The sequence below is a fragment of the Rhea americana genome, unplaced genomic scaffold (genome assembly GCF_003343005.1).
Source record: "Rhea americana isolate MKP2758 unplaced genomic scaffold, rheAme1 scaffold_344, whole genome shotgun sequence".
NCBI lineage: Eukaryota > Metazoa > Chordata > Aves > Rheiformes > Rheidae > Rhea > Rhea americana.
In genome coordinates this window covers 523,586-536,260 of record NW_028186473.1, presented here as the reverse complement: position 1 = coordinate 536,260, position 12,675 = coordinate 523,586, and the positions used below count along the sequence as shown (strand labels likewise).

Here is a 12,675-nt window from a genome sequence, read left to right as displayed (position 1 = left end):
TAGCCAGGTTCTGCTGATATCTCTAGGATCTTTGTCAGGGCTGAAATTTAGTACATGTTCTATTTTCCTTTTTTTTCTTTCTCTTCCTCCCCCCGTTATCATAAAATCAAGCAAATCGCATCCTGGATGCCATCGTCTTTTCCTGGAGAGGTCCTAACCTAGTCAACAAGAAATACGTTGGAATTCGTTCTTTGTTTTTTGGTCGATCCCCTCCATCTCAAGGCGGCCAAGGAATGAAATTTGGTTTATCTTGGCTGAGTATGCTGTAAACTCCACGAGCTGGCTGTAGCTTGTTCTTTTTAAAACAGTTTTTATTCTTCTTGTGGATATGGTAAATACGATGTTTTTGCTGTAAGGACTAATCTGTTTAATATCAAAGATGAGTGGTCAGTGGCAGCGCGATGAGTGATGGATGGAGTTACTTTCCACCTAGGAATCACTTCATGTATTTCCACAGCATGAGACAGCCAGGAGCCCTTGTGTTTTTCCAAGATTCAGGAAGCGGTGAAGGCTGTCTGTAGCCCTCTGAATGCAGGGAGAGCGGATCAAGAAACCAGAGCTATAGTGGAAGCTGGATACTGCTAGCCATAAAGGCAATGCTACAGCGTTTTTGTCCTTGTAAGAGGCAGTTGTTGGGATTCAGATCTGATAAATTCAGGGGAATTCTACTTTCACACTTAAGGTTGGAATTTAGTACAGACTTGAGGGTCTGTGCAGAGCTGCAGGGAAAATGGCACCTTGTCACCATAGTCCCTGAGCCGTGTAGCAAAACAGCAAAACATTAAACTGCTTATACTCTGGAAAGGAACAACAAATCAGATTGAACTGGCTGATGATTTCAGGTCACTGGTCCATCTGTTGGAAAGAGAAGAAGACAGCTTGTCAGAAACTATCCAAGGAATGGAGTCAGTGTGTAGTAGATGTGTTTCCTCACTTCATTTATTTACAACGAACAGGTGATTGTTTTTTGAAGCAACAAGTACTGGCTTTTCATTCGTGGCAATATTTTTCATGATGTAAAATAGAACTTTTCTCTACTTCTTGTCATTTTTTAATCTTCCTTTTGGACATCTGAATTCCCTGGGGTTGAAAAGAAAATTGGGCAGGAGCCCCCAGCATCCTCTGTCTCTTTCTAAATGTTTGGTTTAGAGATGGTAGGTGTATGTGACATGGGGACATCTATCACAGCCAGCTGGAGAAAGTAGGAGTGTAAATAGAGAAAGTCTTACTATTTTTGAACCAAAAGGACAACTGTGAGTGATGAAGTCTGTTTCAGAGTTATAGGAGATGTAGGAAAAAGACTCTGGAGACCTTTTTCTGGCCCTCCAAAATTTACCAGATCTGTTTTTTTTCAGATGGAAACTAGATGTCTAAATCTATAATGAGGCCACAGGCTTCATGCAATCTGGGTTGTGTAAGCCACATCATTGGAAAGGATGAAATCACTTCTCAGGAAGAATTTATCAGCAGCTCTGGACTGTGGGAAAGGTAAAAGGAAATGTCAGGTTATCCTGCAAAGTCACTCTGTGCTTAGGGCAAGGAAGAGGAGGGGAGGGAGCTGCTTGCTTCTTGGCTGACAGTGCTGGAGCAGAAATGTCAGYGCTCACATGCACTAGTTTGCAGAGATTACCATCATCTTTCTTGTGCTTTATCTTCTTCCATGAATTCTTGCAGAGTATCCATGTGAACTTACCRTGTTATACTACTTTATACTGCATGGAAAGAGAAGCTCTCGTGATATAATTTGAAATGGCAAAACCATTACACATTGCTTATGAAAAATGCCAGTGATTTTCTTGTATTTCTGTTTTCATATTAATTTTCAATTTTCAAATATTTTGTAGAAAAAATTTAAAAAGATTTAGTGGGCCAAGGTTTAGAAATCTGGCTAGGACTGGGTTACTTTTGTAGGCAGCTTAACCTGAATGTTATTGGTCTCACTGAAGTTTGGACATCTGCACGAAGACTGGAAAAGTAATAGTCCTGGAAGACACTGAGAAAACATTGTCCGTGCATAAATAGGAAAAGGTGGTGAAAATGCAGAGGTATTTARCTGGCACAGTGTCTTTAGGATGCTAAGATATTTCACGCCAAGTTTCTGAACGCAAGGGTTTTTTGGGATGTGTTGGTCTTAGCGTTTAGGGAAAGGGGAATCGAGTGGGGAGGAGACAGTACGACTCTGACTGCTTTCCAAGGTTGCCAGATAGGGAAAACAATAGCGAAGATCTTATTTAAATGTGAAACGAGTATGAAGTGGCATAGACTGAACCACAAAGAGATTGTTACCGAGAGGAAGCAAGTRGAGTTCAAACACTGTTTGTTTTTGGAAGAGAAATTCTAGAATATTCTTCAAGGATAGCATGCATAGTTATCTTATTAAAACCTCAGARAGCAAACAGGTGATAGAAACAATATGCAAGATACTGTCCAGCRGATAGAGCTTCATAAATCTTTAACATCTGTACCCAATTATGTGGCCTCTATGGATGGGGTTTTTTCTTTTCCCCCGTAGTGCACATTTCTCACTATGAACTAATACTACATAATAATAAAATCTTGGGTGTTTGCCAGCACAAACAGGGTTTTGGCTAACTTTTAGAGTGTTTGTGGAAGTAGAAAAGCAATGCAGCTGTTGGCCTGGGTACTTGCCAGCTACGGATCTGTTTCTCAGACAAAAGACTGAAATCAGGATGAAGTAATAATCAGTTATTTTGCATATTGTTGCTTTATGCTGTTTTCTTTCCTGTTGGTTTCTAACGCTGAATGTCGTGAGGCCGCGGGATTTGTAGGCAGGTACTGTGCTTTGAGCCGGGTGAGCCCACGGGAACTGCCCGAGTGCTTCGCAAGATCCGTTTTGAGATCTGTGAAAATACTTTGTAAAACAGTGTTGTTTTCCCTGCGAATTCAATGCGGAGAACCATAAAGCTCTTGGAGCAAAATATTACGTTATTTTTTTGTGCGGCTTCAGCTTGATTTCCGTTCCGTCTGTGCACAAGGCTAGGCAAACCTCTGTACCTAAATGAATTTAGATGTTGCCAGAAGCAAAGCGCCAGTGGCAAGAGTTGGATATTTTAAAAGATTCAAGTGTCCGTGTTTGGTTCATTTCCCTGCTTTACTGAGTGGATTTAAAAATGTGGGTGACACAGATGGAGATAGTATCAGAGTGGCAGCTTTAGACCCAGGGGCTGGTGATGGATGGGGGTGGCTGAACCTTCTTGTGGCTCAAAATTGGTGATGGTGTTAGAGGTGCCCAAGATGTTTCAAATCAAACTTTGTTGTTTCAATTTGTGACTCTGTTGCTTGTTGCTTTTCTTTTTTTCTTGAAGTTATTTATTAGACTTTTCTCATGCTACTCACAAGTACAAGTAGCACCTTGAGGTTTTGGGAAAGCTCACTGAGGTCTTTTAAAGCCTGCTGGGACGACTTAGATAACTGTAAAAGTTTTAGCTCTTTTCACAGAAAGTGCAGAGGAGTGCAAGATGATGATGTAAATATTAGGCCTACCGCACTAGAAAGAGTCACCACTATATATCTCATGTAAAATGATAAATACCTCTATCTTGAACAAAGCAGCAAGTAAGGATGAATACTAAAACATCTACAAAAAGAAGACTTAACCATAGCTGAAACATCAAAGAACCAAAATAATGACCTGGGTTACTTGAGATGTCCCTTTTCTGGACTATTACTCCACATCCATCATCTTGTTTCCCAGGGTTTTAAATTCTGGCCTGTGTGCATTTTCCTCCCAGGATGCATCTCAAATTGTTTGGTCATAAATGCTCTGAATAACAAATTGACTTAATTTAGATGACATTAAGGCTCCTTAACCCATTTCAAAGGACAGAGATGCACTGGAGACCTACAGGCATGCATTTAAATTAAGGGAATAATGATATATATTTCTTCTCCTTGTCTGAAAACTCCTGACTATTTTATCTATGCATCAGATGAAAGTTTAAGGGGAAAGGTTTCTGTTAGTCTTTTCGGGAGTTGGCCAAAAACATGCAAGGAATGTGGAAAGGAATTAACAGCTGGTGTCCATTTAAAGCTTCAGTGTGGGCTAACGCAGGCAGTATGCTTAGCGCTACCTGTCATCTTCCTCTAGTTAGTACCCACTAAGCCATTAAAGGTTAGTTTAGAAGCGAGGAGACCAGTTCGGATATGGTGCTCTTAATTCTTCTGTCAAGAGGATAGCGAGTGGATGATGGGTGTCTTGTTTCCCCTGCAGAGGATAAAACAGATTTCTTCCTCATTTTGAACCAGTCRCTCATGCTCTGTTTGGTTTGTCGCATTAGAAGTCTTGTTGGCCTGGTAGGGTTATGCCATGCATGGTTATCTTGGTGCTTTACTTGTATGACTCCTGATCTTTTCCTCTTTAACTGGCGAAGGATCACTTTTCAAATAGCTTTCAGCCGTGTTTCTGCTTTTGCATGATCAAAAATGCATGTGTGCACAAGGAGGACCTCATCTTCTGGAGGGGAGACTGCAGAGTTTTGAAATGGAGTCCTGTGCTCAGTGCTGCAACTGCTGCAAGCGTCAGGTTTGTGCCTGCTGGGGCTTTGTGTGCACAGATCAGCGCTTGCACCTGCAAGATGTACGCCGGTGAAAACGTGAGACCTCTGAAGCAGAGGTGTCTGTATTGTCTGGACGTTTCCTCCTTGTCTAAGGCTGTGCTGGGACATCTGCTGTCCCAGTCTAGTGCTGAAAACTGTAGACTCTTTGTAGAGAGAGAAAGAAAAATCAGGAACTTGTGGAGAAATGCATTAAAGGTTATACAGTACTCTGGTTATTTCCTACCTAAGAGGGGCAGAGGAGGAAGGCACTTTATTGGCTTCATGTGCAAATCTGCTGAGAACATGCCATTCCTTCTCAGCCCTTCTGGGGTGGGTGCACTGACCATATCATGTTGAAAATTTGGCAGTTTATGGTAATTTGTAGAATATTTTTAAAAATAGATGCTTTCAAGTTCTCAGTTCACTTATCAACCAGATTTGAATTAAAAGAAACCCAGTTTTGTTCTGGTATTCTCTAAACAACAACTGACTCCTGCCTCGACGTAATCTCGCCAAGGCAAAAGTTGCCCKGTCCTGCTAGTGACTCCATTTTTGTTTTCATTAAAGAATTAGCAGCTAGAARCCATGTGGTCCCTGTAACATACTTCAGTGCTGAACTAAGTTTGGCCAAAGAGAAGCAAAGCTTTGTGTGATCTTGGCTGTGACTTGGGCTTCAACATCTGAAAGAAATACTTGCTCTGGAGCTGTCTTTGATGAGGCTTGTCCTGGACCCCTGCACCATCCAAATCTGAATTCTTCATTAGGCTTTTCTCATCCCRATCTCCTTGTGCTGATTAAGTATCTCAGGTTAAAGCAGAGCTAGCACAGCTGGAGGTCTCGGGGATCTCTGGGCCAGGTGTGGCATGAGCCTCAGCGGCTTGAGGTTGCTGTCTTAAGTGGCTGCTTAAGGAGAGCCGTGGGGTTGCCCCCACGGTGGGATCGCCGCCCGCCCGCCCTCAGTGTGCCGCTGCGGCCGGTGATTGCAGAGCCCGTGCAGCTCCTCCCCCAGCCCCGAAATCTGGGCTTTTGGCTCGTTGGAAACCTGCTCCACAGCTGGCAGGTTGTTTCTTCCAGGCGCCCTTTAGACCGCTTCCATCCCCTGCCCGCCTGGCTGCGGAGCGTCTCGGATAAACAAAGCGCGAACCAAGAGCCTGCGCAGCGCAACATCCCCCGCTCCCGGGGCGGCTCCCGGGCGCGGTTTCCCCTGCCGCTCCGCAGTGCGGAGGCAGAGCTGGAGCCGCTCTGTCTCCTCCTTCGCGTCCTGGAAGATGTCACGGAGCAATAGCAGCCTCTCCCAGGAAGGAGGGGGCAGCTGGACGCAGCCTTTTCTTCCTGAATTGCTCCTCTGTGCCTGATGGAGTCTTTCCCTGCCCTAAAATAAGCACCTTCAACTGCTCAGCCTACGAGGACGCAAGTAAGGCTTTTCTAGGTATTAAGCAGTATATCCGTAGATTGCTTCCCCTTCCTGTGTCCTCTCCCTCCTCGACGCGTCTGGCTTGCCAGAGCCGAGAGCCCCACAGCTGTGTCCTGCCCTGCCTCAGCCCGGAGGTGAGGGCACGGTGTCCTCCTCCCTGCGCACATTCACTCCTGCATGTCTGCGCGGTGGACATGTATTGGGCTGGGATTCTACGGTGTGCCCTGGTGCTCCCCGGCAAATAAGCCTGAAGTGCTGAAAATCTGTTGCACTGCAGTAGCCTGGTCCCCCTCACCAACTTCACTTTCCTCTGGCTGCAAGGAACCAGTATACTTTGTTATAGCCTCATTTTCCATGCCCATAATGGAATACCATTAACCAAGAAGATATAGGCAATAAATAAATTACTATCTGATTCCACATATTTGCTGCTTTGGTCCTGTCTCCTGGAATGCTGTTTTGGGATTAGCAGAAATTCGTTTATGACAGACAAACATCTGGAGTTTGCACTTGCTGGGTAGTGCAGGGAGAAAGTAATTTGTTGAAGAGCCTCATGGTTGAGGAGACTGGATGTTTTTCAATTTGCTCTAGCTGAAATTGCCTTTGGTTTTATTTTTCTATGTAAGAGCAGTCTGTAAAGCTAAAATCTCCTTTTGAGTATGAGACTTGGGCAAACCCAGTTAAAGAATCAAGCTAGCAAATTCTGCATTTTGTGGCGCATGCACTGGGCTTTTCCTTTTTCTACTACAAAATAATTATTGCAGTTTCTCAAACATGTTGCAGTATTTAAAATGTGATTTTGGTCAAAAAGTAATTCTCCACTGTACYCCCTTTTTGTTCTGTGTGTTAGCTACATAATGACCCAGTAGCTGGGCAATAACACTGGGAAGAAAAAGGTTTCATATTCTTTGTACAGACTGTATCCTTTGTGCTCTGACCTACAGTGGTTCCAGTCACAAAGTTTGACTATGCACATTTATTAACTGCCAAAGAAGTTGGAAGATATATTAAAAACAAGATTGAGAAGGGTGGGGTGGAGAATTGGAGAGGGGAAAATACCAGTGCAAAAACGACATCAGTTCCTGAGCTGGCTGAATCCTGAGGCCTGTTTACTTGGCAGCCCTCCTCCTCTAAGGAGGTCAGAGCTATCGGATCTCGGCTTCCAGGGAGAGAGACCCCGGGAGTTCAGATATAATTGTGTTGATCCACTGTAGCCAGCGTTTAGTTGGCTTTCGCCTTCACTCACTGCAGAGGGGGGTGGTTATTCTGTCATAGCAAGTGTGATCRTGGCTATTGCTTCTGTTAAGACCCTCTTGGTAGGAGCAAGAAGTGAGGCAAAAACCTCTGATTTCAGTTTTATGGGTGTTTATGGGTGTTGAAGGCACTTTGCACAGTGTCTCCAGTCCCTCTCCCCATCCCGGGTATTTGACTATAACTCTCTTCATTTGAATGAATATAACACAGGTGYAAACTTATATCGATTAATTGCATGGGTACACTTATGTGATTGCAGTATTTATTATTATTTATTAAATACTTATTGAGCAGTTCTGAGTTGCTTCAGAATTTTACATTTTTCCTAAGGAATATTTCTTTCTGGATCTTAGGCTAGACACTTCAGCCTGTCCTGTTGGCCATTATGCCTCTCAGCAGGCTGCGACAGGCTAGATACCACCTGACACTGCCAGAAATGCTAGATTTGGAGCAGTACCAAAATAATGATGTCGCTGAGGTCATTCAGGTTGTTTAGGACTTCTTGCCAAGTCAGGGTCATGACTGAGGTCAAGGTGTTAAGGTTTTTCTACTGTTCTCCATGCGTAGACAGTGACATGCCCTCATCCAAAGAGCCAAATGTCCAACAGTTAGACTTCAGGCAGTTGTAATGTCTCAGTTTTCAGTCCTTTACTGGCACATAGCTGTTTTCCAAGGTTCAATAATCTGTTTCTTGTAAGATCATAAGAGAGCAGAGACCAGAAAATGGAAAACCCCTTTCCAAGGGTAACTGTAGTTCAGTGGAGCTCTACTCTGCATGAATGCTTGAAAACATTAAAAAAGACTTTGTTTTCTTCCAGTAAAGAGAAAGGTAAATACCACTGTAGACGATTGCCCTATATTTTCACATTCTTCTTGTGAAGGTCAATCCATAGATAGCTTCTAGAACATGAAAATACTAAATATTATCCTTTAAAGTCCCAGTGACTGTGTAGGCTTACTGGGTGGAAGGAATTCACTTGATAGTTTCTTTGGAAGTCTGCTGATATGGCTGAAGCAYGTCAATGTCCCTTTCTGTCTGACTGTAAGGCAAGATGGGTTAGCCAGTGTCCTCAGACTGCTTAAATACCCATTATATTCCCCCACTAGAATCCCCTCCTGTGGGATTCTTCAGAGGTGTTTGGAAATTGCACCTTTACCTGCTGCCTGCGATCAAGATGGAGAAGGGCCAAATGCGAAGGCTGAGGTTGTCTTAYGGGAGTCTGGACTGCCCACAGAGAGCTGCGAGCCTGTCTGCTGGGACTCCGCACATCTGAGATCTGCTGTTCTGCTGTCAGTGCGTTTGCGCAGGAAATCAGCCCTTTGGGATGGTTGAGTAGGGAAGAGATTAGCCTGTTTCACTAAACTTTTTATAAGGTTTCACACCTACTACTTAAGCACAGTAAGTGTGGTGTTTTACAAGGCWATTCAAAATCTGAATCCCCTTTTGAAAGAAGGTTCAATCTGCATGGTGCGTCCCAGCTCTCCTGGTGCATTCCCCCTGAACTACACACCAAAATCCTGCCTAGGCAGGTGCCTGTCCACRAGGTGGAGACGGTCAATTTTGAGGRCATTTTCAGCTCCTGGCCTCTTCCATTGTCACCATGAAACATTTGAATTGTACTAAAGCTAAAGTGTATATCAGAATAAATGTTATTTTAACAGTGAAAGCCTACATAATAAAGGTCTTTCCTGTAATTACAAAGGGAACTGAGATGATCATTTTGATTTTAACTGCAGCTGATTTCATGTTGTTGATTTCATTCTGCCTACAACTACAAACACTGTTTGTGATATATATGGTGAAGGTATTAAGTCAGCCTATTTTTAATTACTTAATTATCTCCCTTGGAAGGTTTGTGCTGTTACGGTACTTTATTTGTCAGAATGTTTAGGCCAGAATTGTCTTTGTGTTTTATAGGAAGATAAGTATGTGAGTTATAAAAGCGAAGGGCTATTGGCCCTCAGAAAACATWTTGGCGTGTCAACGGTTCCTTACAAATGAACACATAGATCAGTGTGCAGAGTTAYAGAAATTCATCTTAGTTGTCTTTTAAAGCTCTGACAAAACTCGGGACACTATTCCAATTACTGTCCAGAATATAGTTCCAGATTTTACTGTTCACTGTTTACTTTTCAGTTTCAGAGGGGATGAGCCACATTTGCTTTTGGACTCTCAAACACCAGAACAAGTCTGCAGAGTTTGAATAACAGATTTGACAGATTTATTTAAAAAGTGTGGATTGGAATTTAGATTTTAATTTGCAGGAACTTCTTTATTGGGCTTAGGTTCTGTAAAAGCCTGTGCTTTCTGAGTTTGGTTCATCTGACCAAGTAACCCTRCCCGGAAATGTAGCTTTTTCTGAAAACAGGTGGAGAAAATAGTAATTGTGAGATAGGAATTGACAAAAGATGGGTAGGGGAGAAGCCTTAGAGTAGAGATGATGAGCAGGTCCCCCAGGTTTTTCTCCAGCTAAGACATTTGCATAACAGAAGGAAACTCCCAGATACACTAATAATTCAGCAGGTTGCCTTTACCTGATTTAGGAAAGACCCTTGTGAAGGCAATCAGGGTGATTTTTAAAAGCAATTAATGTTGGACTAGAGCTGCTCAGATTGAAATCTGTGGGAGTTTCTTTATTGACTGAAGTAGGAGCAGAATATAGGTGAAAGTATTTTAGAAAATGCGCTGTTGATGTTTCATAAATTGGAGTTTTGGATGCTGAGCTACCTTCTGCTCTCTGTTGGCTGCGTTAGATATAAGGGTGGCTTGTCAGACTGGCAGAAGCTCTTTTTAACCCATGGACCTCACCTGAGCAGCCATGTACTAGCTTGTGATGCACTTTTTGGAACTGAACCTTACTCTTACAAAACTACTAAATTGGATATAGCCCTGACTGAGCTTGTGTAAATCTTGCCCAGCAGTAGTTATTAAAGGAAAACCATAAGAGGAAAGAGGTTGAGTACTCTGTTATGCTTAAAAACTGAATAAAGATGTTATATTCTTTAAGACCTGGACTAGCTCTTGCGTTACATGAAGTCTTATTAACACAGCCCTTGTATTTGTCACGTGCCTCTGTGTRTAGCTCCCTCGACTTAATGCAAACTGTCCGAATCCCTCCAAATTGTCCCATTTGGTAGAAACTGAAAGAGTATTGCTCACTGGAAATGTGCTAAATGGCTGACGATCAGAGCTTTCTCCGCCTCCCTGCCTTTAACAGCTCCACCAAAAGAGTTTTACTTTCAAATTCTTCAAGAGGAGAGGGGAAGGGAAGGGCAGTCCCAAGAGGGATTTGGTAGTTACTCCACCCTGAAGTTGTATGTGTAGTAATGCTTCAGTCTGCTTGATTTTGCACTTTATTAACTTTTTTCAAAAAACTCTCATGCTCTAACTGAAGTATCTTAATTCTGTTTTRGACAGTGTCTTTGTGCTTCATATATAGTCAGTAGAGGGACACGGGCTCCTCTAGAGGACTGTTCAGAGGCTAAGGCTAATCTGAGATCTCCRAGTTGCTCCTTAGGGAAATGGAGGAACCTGGAGAGTCTCATTCCCTAGTTTAACCCCTGTTATGTATCTGATGCTAGAAGATACCAATATTGCCCAAAGAAACTTGTTTCTAGGAAGCCCTTCAAACAATTACAGCACATTTTGGGCTCCAACCCCAGGTGAGTGGACCGACCTCAGTTTCCAGGAGACAAAAATTGGACTTCATATATCAAACAATTTGTTTCAGAGTCTTCAGGACAAAATTTTGAAATCCACAGTTGCAGAAGGGTAAAAATAACCTTGGGCAATGGATGAGAAACTGGGTGAAATTTGGAGAGAACTGAAATGTGGAGAGTCAGACTAGAAGATATTAGGGTCCTTGCAGGACTTTAAAGTTTTGAAAAACTGAATATGGTCATAGAGATTTGGTTCTCATTTCTTCAATAACTTTTTTCAATCATTATTAGTTCCTCTGTGCTCTTGGCTAGGAGGTAAGTGCTCGGTTTTAAGCATTGTGGTTGCTGAACCGGTCTGAGGCCTTGTGCCATGCGTTACGCATGCTGCTCGCAGGTGCTGAGTTGTTTACCCCTGCTGAAAATGCTTGGCTTTCTAGTAGACAGGGAACTGTATTTTTGTTTACAGCAAACAGTGTGAACACTTTCTGAAGTTGTTTCAAGGCTTATGTAATATGTACCAGTCTCTCAGCTAGAGTGTTACATCCTGGGGACTTTAGAAGAAAAAACAGAGCCTCTAAACCACTCTTAACTCCATGTTTCCTGGTTTTCAAATGATGGGTTTCTGAGATGTGGTAGACCTCACTCATCTGAAGGGCAGGCTGCTTGATTTTAATGACCTTCACACACTTTTCCAGCCTGGGTGTGAAATAAAGAGCCTCCGGTCTTGCTTCGAAATGGCATTTCTGTAGTGTCTGCGCCCTGTGCGCTGGCTGTGGCATYGGGGGCCCACGGCATGCTCCTCCCCCACCCCATCTCATGACCTTTCTGGGTGCTTTCTGCCTCCGCTTCCCAGAGCGGGGCAGCCTGGAGGGGTTGGCACCAGGGAGGGAGGTTGACTTGCAGGAATGAGTGGGAAAGCGGAGACAAAATTCATGGAGTTCTTCTGGGTTAGAAACAGCAGAAACACYGTGCTTCTGTTTACCCACGGTGGGATTGGGAGCCAGACCCTGCAGGCAGGGGAGAGGAGGAGAGGCAGAGGATATTGTAGGTCGGGGGGTCAAAGCCTTGCCGTATTAGTGCCATTATTATTTTATAATTTGATTAGCAGTTGAAACAACAAGCCAAAACGTAAGCTGTGGTGTTGCCCCCCRTGCACTGTGAGGCCGGGGGGCTTCTGTCTCTGGAGAGCGTGTTGCAGCTGACGAGATGCTGTGCTGGTGTCCGGGTGTGAGGACAGGCTGGGAACTGGCTCCTTGGGGACTKGGGGGTTGGGCTGGCCTAAGAAGGGGTTGGAACTGAAGCATAACTGAATGTTTTCCAGTCTATCTAAGCTTTATGCTGAGCTCTTCTCTCTTTCAGTTCATATATTCTGTAGAATTATGACAATTTCTAGATTTTTTTGGAAGTACTTGCAGCATTTGAATTGTGCTGCTTGAATACATGTCATTTTACGTGGCGCCTTGGCCTTCTGCTGAGGTGCACCTGTTGGCCTGTAATCAGGCCACTTGCCTACAACTTACAGAAGCAGAGAGAGAAATGAATCCCTGAGACTGCTTCTCAACTGAGCTGAAGGTGCACGTTAGGATGTGCCTTGCGTCTTGCCCCCCTCGCTGTCCAGCCCATGGACTCAGTCAGCAAACACCCCAGCAAATGTCCTGCCTGGCCTGGGAAGTTCTCCTCTTTGCGGGGGTAAGGTGGGAGTCTCACCTTGAAGTGGAGACAGGATGCGGCAGGATCCTGGGAGCCTGGAAGAAATCCCAGATCCTCCAGCTTAAATGTCGTCTTAAAATG

General features: G+C 43.7%; 1 protein-coding gene across 1 annotated transcript in view; it reads left to right on the top strand.

The window, feature by feature from the left end:
* The first annotated feature begins 5,903 nt into the window (after positions 1-5,903).
* SPTBN1 (spectrin beta, non-erythrocytic 1) overlaps positions 5,904-12,675 on the top strand; it is a 111,601-nt gene continuing 104,829 nt past the window's right edge. Inside the window, exon 1 of the mRNA XM_085311576.1 lies at positions 5,904-5,970. The gene's annotated coding sequence lies outside the window, so the exon portion shown is untranslated. The remainder of the gene's footprint in view (positions 5,971-12,675) is intronic.